General features: G+C 33.6%; 1 pseudogene; it reads left to right on the top strand.

Moving 5' to 3' along the window:
* The first annotated feature begins 652 nt into the window (after window positions 1-652).
* Window positions 653-753, top strand: LOC126026899 (uncharacterized; annotated as a pseudogene).
* Window positions 754-14,112: the final 13,359 nt, after the last annotated feature.

The raw sequence follows: 14,112 nt of genomic DNA on the forward strand, positions 1-14,112 counted from the left end.
TATTTAATAGTATAATATATAATAATTTATATATAACATATATGGCCCATGTAACATATATAACATATATGGTACAGAGAGATAGTACTGTGGGCAATGTGTTTGCCTTATATGCAGCTAATTTGGTTTCAATCACCATTATCTTATAAAGGCCCAACCAAGAGTGATTCCAGAGTACAGAGGCATAATTAACCCTTGTGCATGATCAGGTGTGTTTTCTTCCATAAAACATATGTAATATATATTATGTATAATGGTACATATATCCATTGTAGATAAATTACTTTTACTACAATGAGGTTCTTAAAGCACATTTGCTTCTTTATTTTTATTTTATTTAAAATATGCAGGTTTGGTTCAGTATAAATTAACTTCACAAAATTTTGAAGATATAACTACATTAGGCTAGAATGATAATATAAATATATAAGTGTCAATTAAAATTTTACTTATGTATAATTGTTAGACAATGAAACAGCATAGTGAATGTCCTTAAAAACATTGCACTGATAATCACAAAGCAACAAAACACAAGATCTCTTTCAGAAGAGCTCAAGTTTATATTTTTATTGGTAAAACTCTTAGCCTATTTATTAAGTTTTCTTAAAAATGGTTAGTCTAGTGCTCTCTTAGGCAGCACATATACTAAAATTGACATTTTGCCCTTTAGTATGGACAGAAACAATACAGAGAAGATTATCATGGTCCTTGCGCAAGGATAACATGCAAATTTGTGAAACATTCCATATTTAAAAAAGAGTGGTTGTCTATCTGATCATTTTTGATGTCACTAAAACATTTTCGAAAGTTGTTTTTTAGGATCAAATACTTAAAACAACAAAATTTCAAGCATAGGAGAATTGCATATATTTTTAATTTTTAGTCACAATAAGTATATTAAGGTGAGTGTGCATTATAAATAACTGCACACCAATAAAAGTTTCGATGTTTATTAATTCATTACATTTCAATATTAATTTATTTCAACATCAGAAGTGGGGAAACAGTTTTTGTTCATATACAATCACTCTTCTATTTTTATATTTAATTTTCATAATGATCCAAACAATAACATTTTCAATAAAACAGTTACTGGTAATAATGTCAATTTTTTATCTATTATAAGATATTTTTAAAAAATTTTAAAGCTATGAGGCTAAGGCATTTTTCCATAATTTACTTCTTGGCCAGTAATGCTCAAAGAAGAAAGGTAAGATTTAACTATTTAAATAAAGTAGTATAATGTTAAGGGCTATTCACTAATAGTTTAGCTATCTATGCAAAAATATGTGCTATGAAGCAATAACCACATAAAGCTGACATAGGAGACACCTTTTGTAACACCACATAACAGAACAATGGTTTGATTTCTTTTATGTATTACATTTTTAATGCCAGTGTTACTTATTCAGGTGTATAGGTGACCAAGAAAATACTTCGTTAAATTTATGAGCTGCTGGTTAGGATCAACAGTCAAACAATCTAAACTTAAAATGGGCCTGTTATACTGGCAGGCCCTGTGTCAAAGGCTGGCAGAGGGAAGTTGACACTGGATGTGAGACTGACCTTGATTCATCATATGTCTAAAATCCCAACTATAAAAGACTTTGCGAATCATGGTTTCAATAAAATAAAAAATAACTATTTCTCTCTATTTGGTATATTTTATTAGTCTATATGTTTTTGTTTTGTTTGTTTTCATAGTATTATTTAACCCATCTAGGAAAGCTATTTAAATAATTTCTCAAAGCATCTACTAAAATAAATGGTCTCTCAAGCATATACTATCAAATTTCAATTAATCTTCTCCATGGCAAACTGCACTTTGTTTATAGACAAAAGAAAACCAACAACAAATGTTTTCCTTTTATAATTGCTCTTACCATTAAATTAACTCCAAAGGAACCTTTCACATAGTCTGCAATAGGAAAGTCAGTTTCAACTTAACCGATAATAGAAGGGATAGTTCTTAGATAGAATTTAGTTGTGAATACACAAATAGAAGAATGTAAGCAAAAATAAAAAATTTATCTCAACTTCTCCTTATTGAGTCTGTCCTTCCTCTCACCCAATAAATATGTATTAGTTACCCACAGCATCCCCAAAGTAATTAAAAATTAAACAGATTTCTTCATCTCTTGGGCTTCTAGTTCACCATAAAATCATAATCATCAAGATTCATTCTTATTCACTTGGTTTTCTGATATATTCAATTCAATCCTATAAATATTTATAGCATGCTGCTTTCTACTGTTGAAAGTTTAGATTCATATGAAGGATAAATCAAGCACAGATAACTAACTACACAAACTAAGTACCTAAGTACCGCAAGAGAAGCATGAAAAGATCTATAGAGGTAGTAATTCTACTGAATAGGAACTTATATGCCAAAAAAAAAAACAAAAAAACAAAAACAAAAACAGTATAAGACTTCAGGATTTAAAAAAAGTAACAATATAGTTAAGCAGAAGATTATGTTAGACCTATAAAAGGGTCAGGTTATCCAATTTACATACCATGAAATATGTTTTGCTTATTTTCATGGTGGAATAATGTATCATACTAGATACCCTTTATAAAAAACAAAATGAACAAAAAGCACAACACTGTTTCAAATATTGGAGAATAGGCAGTATGGAAGTGAATAAAATAATATTAAAAAGGGAAGTTCCACTATGTCTAACCTCCTTCATTCTGCCTGAAAATCTTTATGCTACATAATACAAGATAAGGAAATCAAAGCAGAAAAAGGTGAGCCTCACTTAATTAAAAAGACAGAGAAGAAGATGCATAGAAAGAAATTTCAGAAATAAAGTTTCTATGCACTGTTTTATTCAAATTTTGTCAGGTGGGGTGGGGATACAAAAAAAAGGAATTATTGATAATAAACAATTAGAATAAAAAATGACTTGGCAACCTAACCCACCAGTGAGTTTGACGAAACTTTTTATAGTTTGGGCTATGTCTTAAGATCAGAATGATATGTATACACAAAAAGCAAATATTGTAGTTGAAAACAAAGAAATAAGTTAACCATGTCTCCAAATATTTTAGCCTGGACAAAAAGAAGTGTAAAATAATCATTAACTGATATGGAGTATGTTGGAGCAGAAGATTATCACTAAATAAGTTTTAATGTTTTACAAAACTGTATTGAGATCAATAGGTTATCTTGTAGATAAACAAAATAACTGGTTAGAGCTAATCTCTCAGCAGGAAAGCTGAAAAGGAGCCAGGAAAATAATTGAGAAAATGTTGTGACTTAGGCAGAATAAAATGTAAGAGAGTGAACTAGTCTAGAACCATGTTGATTATGTATCCAGAGCTACCCTGGGGTCAATTTGTCCCTATTACGCTGATCAATCCGCAATGCTATTTTTTAGACATAGGATAGCAAACAACTCATCCCAATCCATTCAAGCATTAAACTTTGTTGTTACTGAAGTAAAACTTTTAGAGAGAATTGTCTTCTCTTTCCTTCATATTTTCCCCTGTTGGTTCAATTTTCACACAAATTGGTTTATAACCTATTTCTTTGAAGAAAGCTTTGAATAAGGTGACCAGTTAATCATAATTTCTGAATTCAGCTTTAAAACCCAGCCTTTTTCTTTGACTTTAGTTAATTTCTCAGACCTAACTCATAACAACATTTATAACAGCACCTTCATTTAAAAAAATATCATGCATCCCTGGTTTTCTTTCTCCATTTCTTATTCCTCCTTTGTCTCTTTTTTTAGGATATATCACCAGGCCTTTCAATGTTGATCTCAGCTATAAGGCTGTGATTCATAGCAGGTATATTGAGAAGGTTGACAAAGTATCTCATGCAACTTTATAATGCAAATGTAAATTTCATCTTATCTGGGTTCAAATTTCATTTCTTACACAAGTTTATTTTTACAAAGAGCTTAAATCATTTTCCTTCTAATTTTTCTTATTCATTTTCAAATGTTATTAAATGGTTCTTAAATAATATAATTGAGTCTAACACTAAATGGGGTCATATTTATAAATCACTAATACTCTTGAATAAATGTTTAGGCACCACATTTAAGCCATTACTTTCAACTTAATTTTCAATGCCCTATCCTTTCTTTCTAAATTAGGAACCTACATATTTTGCCATTGTCTTATAAAAAAAACTTAAGTAAAATTTCTCAATTAAATATGTCTAAAACATAACTCTCCCAGGAGAATGACTTAACATGCATAACATCTAAAATAATTAGCTGATAGTCTTGACACTAACCATCCCCTCACCAAAACATTCACACTCAAGATAGCTTACCCCAATATTTATTGATCTTTACTTTTCATGCTTTCTTAAATCTGCCATGTTCTTCCCTATTGGTTCTAGACCAATTAGTCTCACCCAATCTAAATTTATTTATATTCCTCACAATTTAATAATCACCTGACTGGACACAATATAGTCTTAATTTTCCTATTATGACCATAAAAACACAATTACACTAGTTTGCAGCAATAAAAATCCTTCTCATCACACTTTCCATAGTCAGGATAAAAATCCTTCACTGATTTATTATGATTCAAAGAGAGGCTTAACATTATTTTTCTGTTGTTGTTTTTGGAGCCACACTCAATCATACTCAGGGTTTACTTCTGACACTGGACTCAGGAATCACTAGTGATAGTGCTCACGAGATAGATATTATGGCATGTTTGGGGTCAAATCTTTTTTTAAAACTTTATTCATATGCATTAATTTATTTATTAATTGATTTATTGGTCTTTGGACCACACTCAGCGACACTCAGGGATTATTCCTGGCTCTGCATTCAGAAATCGCCCCTGGCAGGCTGGGGAACCGTTTGAGAAGCCAGGATTGAACCTGGTCTTTCCCAGGTTGGCCACATGCAACTACTGCTGTGCTACATGCCCTACTGCTGTGCTATCGCTCCAGCCCCTTAGGGTCAAATCTAATTCACCTACAAGTAAGTTAAGCACCTTGCCTGCTGTAATATCTCACTGACCTTTCAAAATACTTAGTATGCATTACATAGTTCTCCATGGATAAATTTTTTACTTTTATTTCTAGCAATTTCTCTACCATTAGTTGTTAATAAAGTCTTACAACCACAGGTTTCTTTTGAAACAGAAAATTAATCTCTATTTCACCTATTTAAATTTCTTACTCTGATTTTAGAATTTATCTCTAATCATCTTGGTAGTGATGTCTATCCTTCTCTTCAGCATAATTAACTTGCTAATCTATGTATACTTTTAATTACATAGTCCCTCTTATGGTAAGTTTATGTCAAAAATTAGGTTTTGTTTGTAAAAATTCTATGTGTTTAAAATAAGATACTCATTTATTTATTGTTGTATACTCTATCTTGGCTGTTAGCAGTTTTAAAGTGGCCAACATTTTTTTTTAAGTTTAGTTTTAGATTTTTATGTTTGTGGCCACAGCAATGCTCAGTAGCTCCTAAAATTACATTCAAAAATTACTTAAGAGGGTCTGGAGAGATAGTACAATGATAGGGCATTTGCCTTGCATGTGGCCGACTTTGGAGGGACCCAGTTCGATCCTCAGCAACCCATATGGTCCCCCCAGCCTGCCAAGGGCGATTTCTAAGCTCATAGCCAGGAGCAACCACTGAGTGTCAACGGGTGTGGCCCAAAAACAAAAACAAAGGCAAAACAAAACAAAAACAAGTAGACTGAATTAAGTCAATTTATTTGGGACACAGCAATGCTCAGAGTAGCACAGTACATAGGACATTTGCCCTCTACATCGATGATCAGGATTCTATACCAGGAGTTGTTTCTAAATGCCACTGGGTGTGGTCTCAATACAAACAAAGAAAATGTATTTTCCACTGTAGAGAATATTATTATTATTATTATTATTATTATTGGTTTTCTTTTATGGTGCTATGAATAAAATTCTATTTTTCAAAAATAAACTATTTTGTTGTTGGGAGGGTACCAAAGAGTGCTCAGGGGACCCCTGGGCTCCACAGCCAAAGGGTTTGTGGTTAAATATGAAGAACCAAACATGTGTTGCTACTTAGATCATTCAAGTTACTATATTCTACTCTTGATCAAATTGGAGTCTATCACATTCTAGGTACTCACCAAAGTTTCTGTACTATCTCTCAGGACCTTGAATTCACTCTGAAGGACTGTTGATGGAGCTCATAGATTGTATACTTTCCTTCCATTAGTCAGGTTCAGGGATAGGCATTCAGAACTGCTTCTAATTTTCTCAAATAAAAACAAAACAAAGCAAAACATGTAATAGATAAATATTTTTTTAATTTTTAATATTTCTTGGGACATCTTTTTTATGTTTTAGCAGAGGTGTTTCTCTGGAATTTAATATTGTCTATATTTCAGGAAAATTACAGTAGAGTTTTGAGAGGAAATTTGGAATAAAAATGTATCAGTGTTGGGGCCAGAGCTGTGGCATGGAGCGGTAAGGCATCTGTCTTGCCAGCACTAGCCTAGGACTGATCTTGGTTTGATCCCCCAGCATTCCATATGGTCCCCCAAGCCAGGAACGATTTCTGAGCACATAGCCAGGAAAAATCCCTGAGCGTCACTGGATGTGGCTCAAAAACAAACAAACAAATGTATCAGCGCCATAAGTTACTTGATAATATAGGCTTACCAAAGTCAGAAAATATTCAGTAAAACATCTTATTGAGAAGACAGTGAGACTCACCTTAATGAATAAAAACCTAGTATATATATATATATTTTTTTTGTTTGGTTTTTGGGCCACACCCGTTTGACGCTCAGGGGTTACTCCTGGCTATGCGCTCAGAAATCGCCCCTGGCTTGGGGGGCCCATATGGGACGCCGGGGGATCAAACCGAGGTCCGTTCTACGCTAGCGCTTGCAAGGCAGACACCTTACCTCTAGCGCCACCTTCCTGGCCCCAAAACCTAGTATATTTTAATAATCATAATATATGGTGCTAAAGTGATCAATATATACTAAATGACCCAAATTAAAATTTCTACCTAATCTTATTACCTCATTTATATTTGCTATTACAGTGGAAACTCTATTATTTCCAAAAGTATTATTTTCCTCGCTCTCATTACCTAAACTTTTTCTATTTAAGAAATAATCCTTTTGCATAAATAAAAGAATTTCCATTCCAAATGATTACATTTTCTTACCTACTTATTCTGATTTGCAATTAATCTGTTACCTCTGTTAAAAGGTCTCTGTTATTTCAACTTCAATAAAAAACATTTTATTATTTAGAATCTACCTTAACATTCTCTTTCTCATTTTTGATTCCTTAAATCAATGTACCTATATGAATTGTTCATTATTGACTCTATATCTGAATTTTTGTTAAAAATATGGGTGTATTGTATGCCAGCCCCTTCTAAAAAGTGGTTATATTCATCCTTTTGTGTGTCTTTTCAGTATATTCCACTCATCTAAATGAATACCCTGTGAACATTCAGGATTCAAGAAAATACTTTGTTTGCTGATGAAAAGGATGAAATGGAACACATCTCTTCACAAACACTGGCAGATTCATTTGACAAATTCCCATTTAACCCACCAACAACTTTACCACTCATTTCTATTTGCTTTAATTTATTTAGCAAAAGGCCTTGATATATCAACCAAAATGCCTTGATCATTAATCAGTTTACAGATAGTGAAGTGTCCCAATCTATAACTAGATTATCAATCTGCAAGGTGAACATTTGGGCAAATCATATAACTGAGTAAGGTCTAGAGTTGCTAATATTTTATGTTTTTGAAAGCAAGCAATGAAATATAATCTCCCCTTGTCAAATATTACAAACTTATAAGCATATATTTGTTTCTATCAGCTAAGCTCTAAGTAAGTATATTTTCTCCTGAAGTGCATTCTTGACTAGGTATTCAGGAAATCTTCATTCTATTATTATATTGGATATGCTTTAGTTGTGCACAGAAATTATATTGTTTTGACAGCTCTATTATTTTTACTGGTTGGCTTGCAGCGATTTATCTTACAGTACATGAAGAGTTCATTTTTTTAATTGGCTCTGCCTTTCTCTATAAATGTGTTTATGAGTCACTGCAGCAGTTCAACATTTTAATGTTTTTTACCAATTTGATAAACTTGTAAACAATCATGTTTCTAAAAGAACCTCTAAGCAGTTTTGAAAACAGTATTTAAAAGAAAAAGCTAGTAACTTTAGCTTCACTTGAAAATTCTTTGACAATGCCACCCACCATTTAGTCTTAAATATATGTAAAGGATTTGTATATATTTGGACTCAAAGGTAAAACTAATTACAAAAAGAATTCTGGTGAAAATACATTTGAACACTTAAATTTCTTTATAATTTTACAAAATTTTTGCTGCTAAAGAAACATGAAAATTTTCTAGTGTTGGTATTTATATAAGAGCCTATTTTATTATTACTTAGACTATCAAGGTCCAAGTTTCTCACATTCTATTATTGAGTTTTATCTCAGAAAGTTTAACATAAAATTTAATGAGCAACTTTGTCACCATTAGTCCAAAAATCTTAAATTGGTTTATTTCATTATTCAGGAGAAAAACAATTACCATATTATTATCCTTATTTGTAAACAAAGAAAAGAATACATTATTGGTGAGACAGAAAGGGAAGCGTATAAACAGTATGTACTAATGACAAACCCTGGACCTAGATTCAAAACAGTAGTTAAGTTAGAAATATAATATAAACTTGAAAACACTTGTCTTGCACACAATTGTTTTGAGATCAACCCCAACAGCCCATTTGGCTCCTTAAGCTCAATGGGCTAAGTGTCTGCAAAGCACAATAAATACTTAGCTTATTTAACTTTCACCCTGATCCCAACTTGCCTTCTTCATGACTATAATGAAAAGATGAACATCATGTAAATATAACCTCATAAGCAATGGTATTGCTTTCATCATGCAGATCTAGTGTTTAACCTCATCGAAGCTTTCATCATTGGCCAATTGTGGGTTGGTTGTCACCCCCATTTCTTTCTTTTTTCCTTCCTTCCTTCCTTCCTTCCTTCCTTCCTTCCTTCCTTCCTTCCGTCCTTCCGTCCTTCCTTCCTTCCTTCCTTCCTTCCTCCCTCCCTCCCTCCCTCCTTTCTTTCTTTCTTTCTTTCTTTCTTTCTTTCTTTCTTTCTTTCTTTCTTTCTTTTCTTTCTTTCTTTCTTTCTTTCTTTCTTTCTTTCTTTCTTCTTTCTTTCTTTCTTTTCTTCATCTTTCTTTCTTTCTTTTTCTTTCTTCGTTCTTTCTTTCTTTCTTTGCTTTTTTCTTTCTTTCTCTCTTTCTTTCGTTCATGCTTTTTTCTTTCTCTCTCTCTCTTCTTTCTTCTCTTTCTTTCTTTCTTCTCTCTCTTCTCTTTCTTTCTTTCTTTCTTTCTCTTTCTCTTCTCTTTCTTTTTTCTCTCTTTCTTCTTTCTTTCTTTCTTTCTTTTCTTTCTCTTTCCTTCTTTCTTTCTTTGTTTCTTTCTTTCTTCTCTCTCTTTTCTTTCTTTCTTTTTTTTTTTTTTTTTTTTTTTCTTTCTTTCTTTTCTCTTTCTTTCTTTTCTTTCTTTCTCTCTCTTTCTTTCTCTTTCTTTCTTTTCTTTCTTCTCTCTTTCTTTCCTTCTTTCTTCTTCTTTCTTTCTTTTTTTTCTTTCTTTCTTTCTTTCTTTCTTTCTTTCTCTCTTTCTTTTCTTTCTTTCTTTCTTTTTCTTTTTCTTTCTTTCTTTCTTCTCTCTTTCTTCTTTCTTCTTTCTTTCTTTCTCTTTCTTCCTCTCTTTCTTTCTTTCTTTTCTCTTTCTTTCTCTTTCTTCTTCTTTCTTTCTTTCTTTCTTTCTTCTTTTTCTTTCTTTCTTTTTCTTTCTTTCTTTTCTTTTCTTTCTTTCTTTTCTTTCTTTCTTTTCTTTCTTTCCTTTCTTTCTTTTTTTCTTTCTTTCTTTTTCTTCTTTCTCTTTCTTTTTCTTTCTTTCTCTCTTTCTTTCTTTCTCTTCTTTTTCTTTCTTTCTTTCTTTCTTTCTTTTCTTCTTTCTTTCTTCTTCTTTCTTTCTTTCTTTCTTTCTTCTTTCTTTCTTTCTTTTTTTTTTCTTTCTTCTTCTTTCTCTTCTTTCTTTCTTCTCTTTCTTTCTTTATTTCTTCTTTCTTTCCTTCTTTCTTCTTTCTTTTCTTTCTTTCTTTCTTCTTTTTCTTTCTTTCTTTTTCTTTCTTTCTTCTTTCTTTCTTTCTTTCTTTCTCTTTTCTTCCTTCTCTCTTCTTTCTTTCTTTCTTCTCTCTCTCTTTCTTGCTTTCTTTCTCTCTCTCTCTCTTTCTTCTTTTTCTTTCTCTCTCTCTTCTTTCTTTCTTTCTTTCTTTCTTCTTTCTTCCTCTTCTTCTTTCTTCTTTCTTTCTCTTCTCTTTCTTCTTTCTTTCTTTCTTTCTTTCTTTCTTTCTTTCTTTCTTTCTTTCTTTCTTTCTTTCTTTCTTTCTTTCTTTCTTTCTTCCTTTCTTTCTTCCTTTCTTTCTTCCTTCCTTTCATTCATTCATTCTTTCTTTCTCTTTCTTTCTTTCTTTTTTATTTTTTATTAAATATAATTTTTATTTTAATCATAGTGGCTTACATATCATTGACAATAATATTTTAGGTACATACTAACATAAAATCAGGGGAATTCCCATCACCGAGTTGTCCTCCCTCCACCTCCGTTCCCATCCTTCTTCCCATATCCTCTTCCCTTATCCCTGGGGCTGCTAGAATAAGTGGTCCCCTCTGTGCCTAGCTTACTACTTAGTGCTCTTACACCTATTTGGTCTTGGTACCTCCCATATCCCCACCCCCAGTTAGGAGGCAGGACTAGATAGTTCAAGTTATGCAGTTTTGCTTGAAGAAGAGAAAAGTAATAACCTGGAGAAAAAAAAAGAAAAAAAATCAGATAGTCTGGAAATGGGTGGAGTCCTTCAATAGGCTTTCATCCTTGGTTTGAGAGACAAAGGGGAAAAAGAAGGTGAAACACCACAACAGTACATAAATAACTGTCAAATAAAATATCTAGTGAGCATTCCAAAAAAACAAACAAACAAACAAAACAAAAGGGTAAGCACCATATAAAAGCCATGGTATTGAGATAAAAAAATGTGGCAGAGCACATAAGAAAAAAAAGAAGAAAATAAATAAATAAATATAAATGGAGACATCCACTTCAATAGCCAAACCACAACAATGAAATCAACAATAAATAGATAAGTAAATAATAATAAAAATTGTTTTGTGCTTTTTTTTTCCCTCCTGCAGATGCACAGTAAATATTGGCGTCATTCAAAAAGGAATTTTCTTTGCCTAAGAGATACAGGGTTTCTCCACCCTTGAAGTATACTGTCATGGGATTAACTATAGACTCCTTTCAGATTCATTTACTCTCCCCTTGGTGCTTTTGTGGTTTATGGAAGACTTCTGCTCTGTCCTGGGTGATAACATCAGACCTCTGTATCTAGAGGAATTGGTATCTGCACGAGTCAATGAGTTGAACTTATGATTATGTCTTTCTTTGTGGATCTAGAATTTCTGTTTCCTCAGTGTCATTTTAATCTGTCTTCTGTGATTGGCGGTCCTGGTCTTTGTGCTGATCCTAGGAAGGGGCCTGGGATAGCGTCTTCTGTTATGTTTCCAGAGGTCCCCTTCCATTGCAATAGTCTCAGACAGACCTCTGGAACTAGGGATTATAGTTGTTATTCAGGTCGTAGCTCACACCCTAGACTAGGGCTTTTTTATTGGTCCCAGGATACATACTGTCTGGCCATGGTTCTGTCAGACAGTCATTTGTAAATTGCGATCTTGACATTTGGACAGACTAAAGGGTGAGAAGTCTTCTGATTTTGTCTTATCATTAGCTGGTGAGGTAGGATAACTTGCTCTTAGGTCAAGTTGTTCCCATTTTCCTCGTTTCCAGAGTATCATATTAGGACTGGTACTTTTGGTGTCTGAGCACTATTAAGGATGTCCCTGTTGGGATTTTTTTTCCTATGGCTCTTGTGAAGAAGTGTGTCGTTTCTATGTCTGTGGTCCAGAGTTCAAGACTGGATGGTTGGTGTCTAATCACCTGGGGTCTAAGTTGGGTCCATGTGACATATTTTCAAAGTGAGAGATACCCCTGTATTGTAAACAAGTATGAGTTCTTATCCCTAATAAATAAGAGCTCGTTTTTATATGTAAGATTTCCCCATTTTTTACTGTGCCTTTGCAGGGAGAAATGGTGCTACATTATATTGCTGGTGCATTTGAGGGTGGAGAGAGAAGAAAACAAAAACATGTCAAAAAAGATAAAAATAGAAATAAAAAATATGTGCTCATGTATATATATAACAAGAAAAAAGATTTTAAAGAAATGAAGTAAAAAATTAATTAAAGGAACAAGGTGATGCAAGAAAGTATCTTGCATTTGGGAAAAAGCAGGTAAAGAGGTGTAATACAGGTCTTATACTTATGATGGTAGTATAAGTTTCCCCATTGTCTTTTGAGATTTTCTTGTGGTGTGTGGGTCCAGGGCGCCTTTTCATCTCCCAACCTGACCTTCTTGAGATTGGCAAAAGATTTGTGGCAGGGAGGACTTGGGAAGCGTTCATGCATTGGGGGATACTTGTAGAGCTAAGTCCAGTTTCAAGTAACAGTCCACATTAGGAAGGGTTGGTAAAAAGGACCACGCAGCATGAGTCAGCAGGGGAGTTGGTTGCCTTTTTTTGTAGGGGGGCGAGGTGTGGGTTTGACTGGTTGTCCCTTCGCTTGGGTGCTGGGTACTGGTTTGCTGGGGTAGGAGGTCATTCTTGATGCCTAATGGAATAGGAACTGAGGGTGAAGAGTTTTAATGTGGGGAATCTGGATGGAATTGCTGGGTGAAGGGATAGTCAAATTTTCAAATGGGTGAAAAGGAAAAGTATATGGAAGGGACAGGAAAGAAAAGAGAAAATAAATTGAAGAAAAGGAGAGAAAAAGAAAAAAACAGTAGTGAGAAGAGCAGAGAAAAGTGCGAGGGAATGCTAGTTTGTTTGAGTGTGTTTGATTAGTAGGACTTGTAGTATAAGTCTATAGGTCACAGTTGCTGTTCGGTAGTTTGGGTGGTCAAGTGCTTCAAGTCCTAAATGAAGGTATTACCTAAGGATAAAGGGAATGTTAAAGAGTTTTATTGGGACATTCTCGTAGAGCAATCTGTGTATGATATCTCGTGTGATTGAGCCCCGAGATGCAATCTTAGTTTGTGCACCCTTTGTATACTAGAACACCTGTAGACAGAAAAGCTGAGAGGTTATTTTAAGTATAGAAAGATAAAGGCATTAAAACATATTTTCATGACATGCTTCCATTGGAGTCAGTGGTTTCCCATGATATCCTTTACCTGTAATCCTGTATAAGATCCCTAAAGGTTTATTATGTGCTGCGGACTTTTATCATAAATAGATAAAAGTCCCTGAAGCAAACCTTAGTGGGTTTATTTTTCCACTGGGAATCAAGAACAAGCGGACAAATATGAAATATGAATTATGAAATATGAAATAAATGAAACCACACAGAATTACATGGTGAAAGAGGCCAGAGAGAGGCCAAAGAGAGAGTTTATTTCTTGAATCCGGCCTTAAATAGATGGATATTTGGGGCGTAGCCAGGGAGAAAAAGAAGGGGATGAACCAATGATATCAGAGCTAGAATTAGCATATGAAGAAGCAGGTAAAGAGAAACAGATACCTTTAAGGAAATGGGTGGAGAGAGAGAGATCACAGGAGAGCTCAGCAGAAGACTTTTGGCGGGCTTTGATACTGACATTTCTTTGTCTGTAGGAGAGCTGAGGCTGGATTTCTATAGTGGCCAAATAGAGAAGGAGGTATTGTTACAGCCATGTTAGAATTATCACCAATAATCCACACAAAGGGTCAAATGATTGACTTCGCTAAGCGTGCCTTTTGGCAAATAATTCTTTTAGAAGAGGAAAGCCCTGCACCAGGGAAGGAAAAGACCACGTCTGGTGCGTGCTTTCCTTGAGATAAGATGTAACAATTATGGGCCTTTGTAATAGAAGGTTGATTAATTACCTGGTCTTTCTATGCTGCTGTTTCTGCTGTTGCTGGTTGTTTGTTTGTTTGTTTTATTGTGGTATAGTGAGTAGTCAAGAGTTT

Source organism: Suncus etruscus, chromosome 13 (genome assembly GCF_024139225.1).
Source record: "Suncus etruscus isolate mSunEtr1 chromosome 13, mSunEtr1.pri.cur, whole genome shotgun sequence".
In the NCBI taxonomy this organism is placed as follows: domain Eukaryota; kingdom Metazoa; phylum Chordata; class Mammalia; order Eulipotyphla; family Soricidae; genus Suncus; species Suncus etruscus.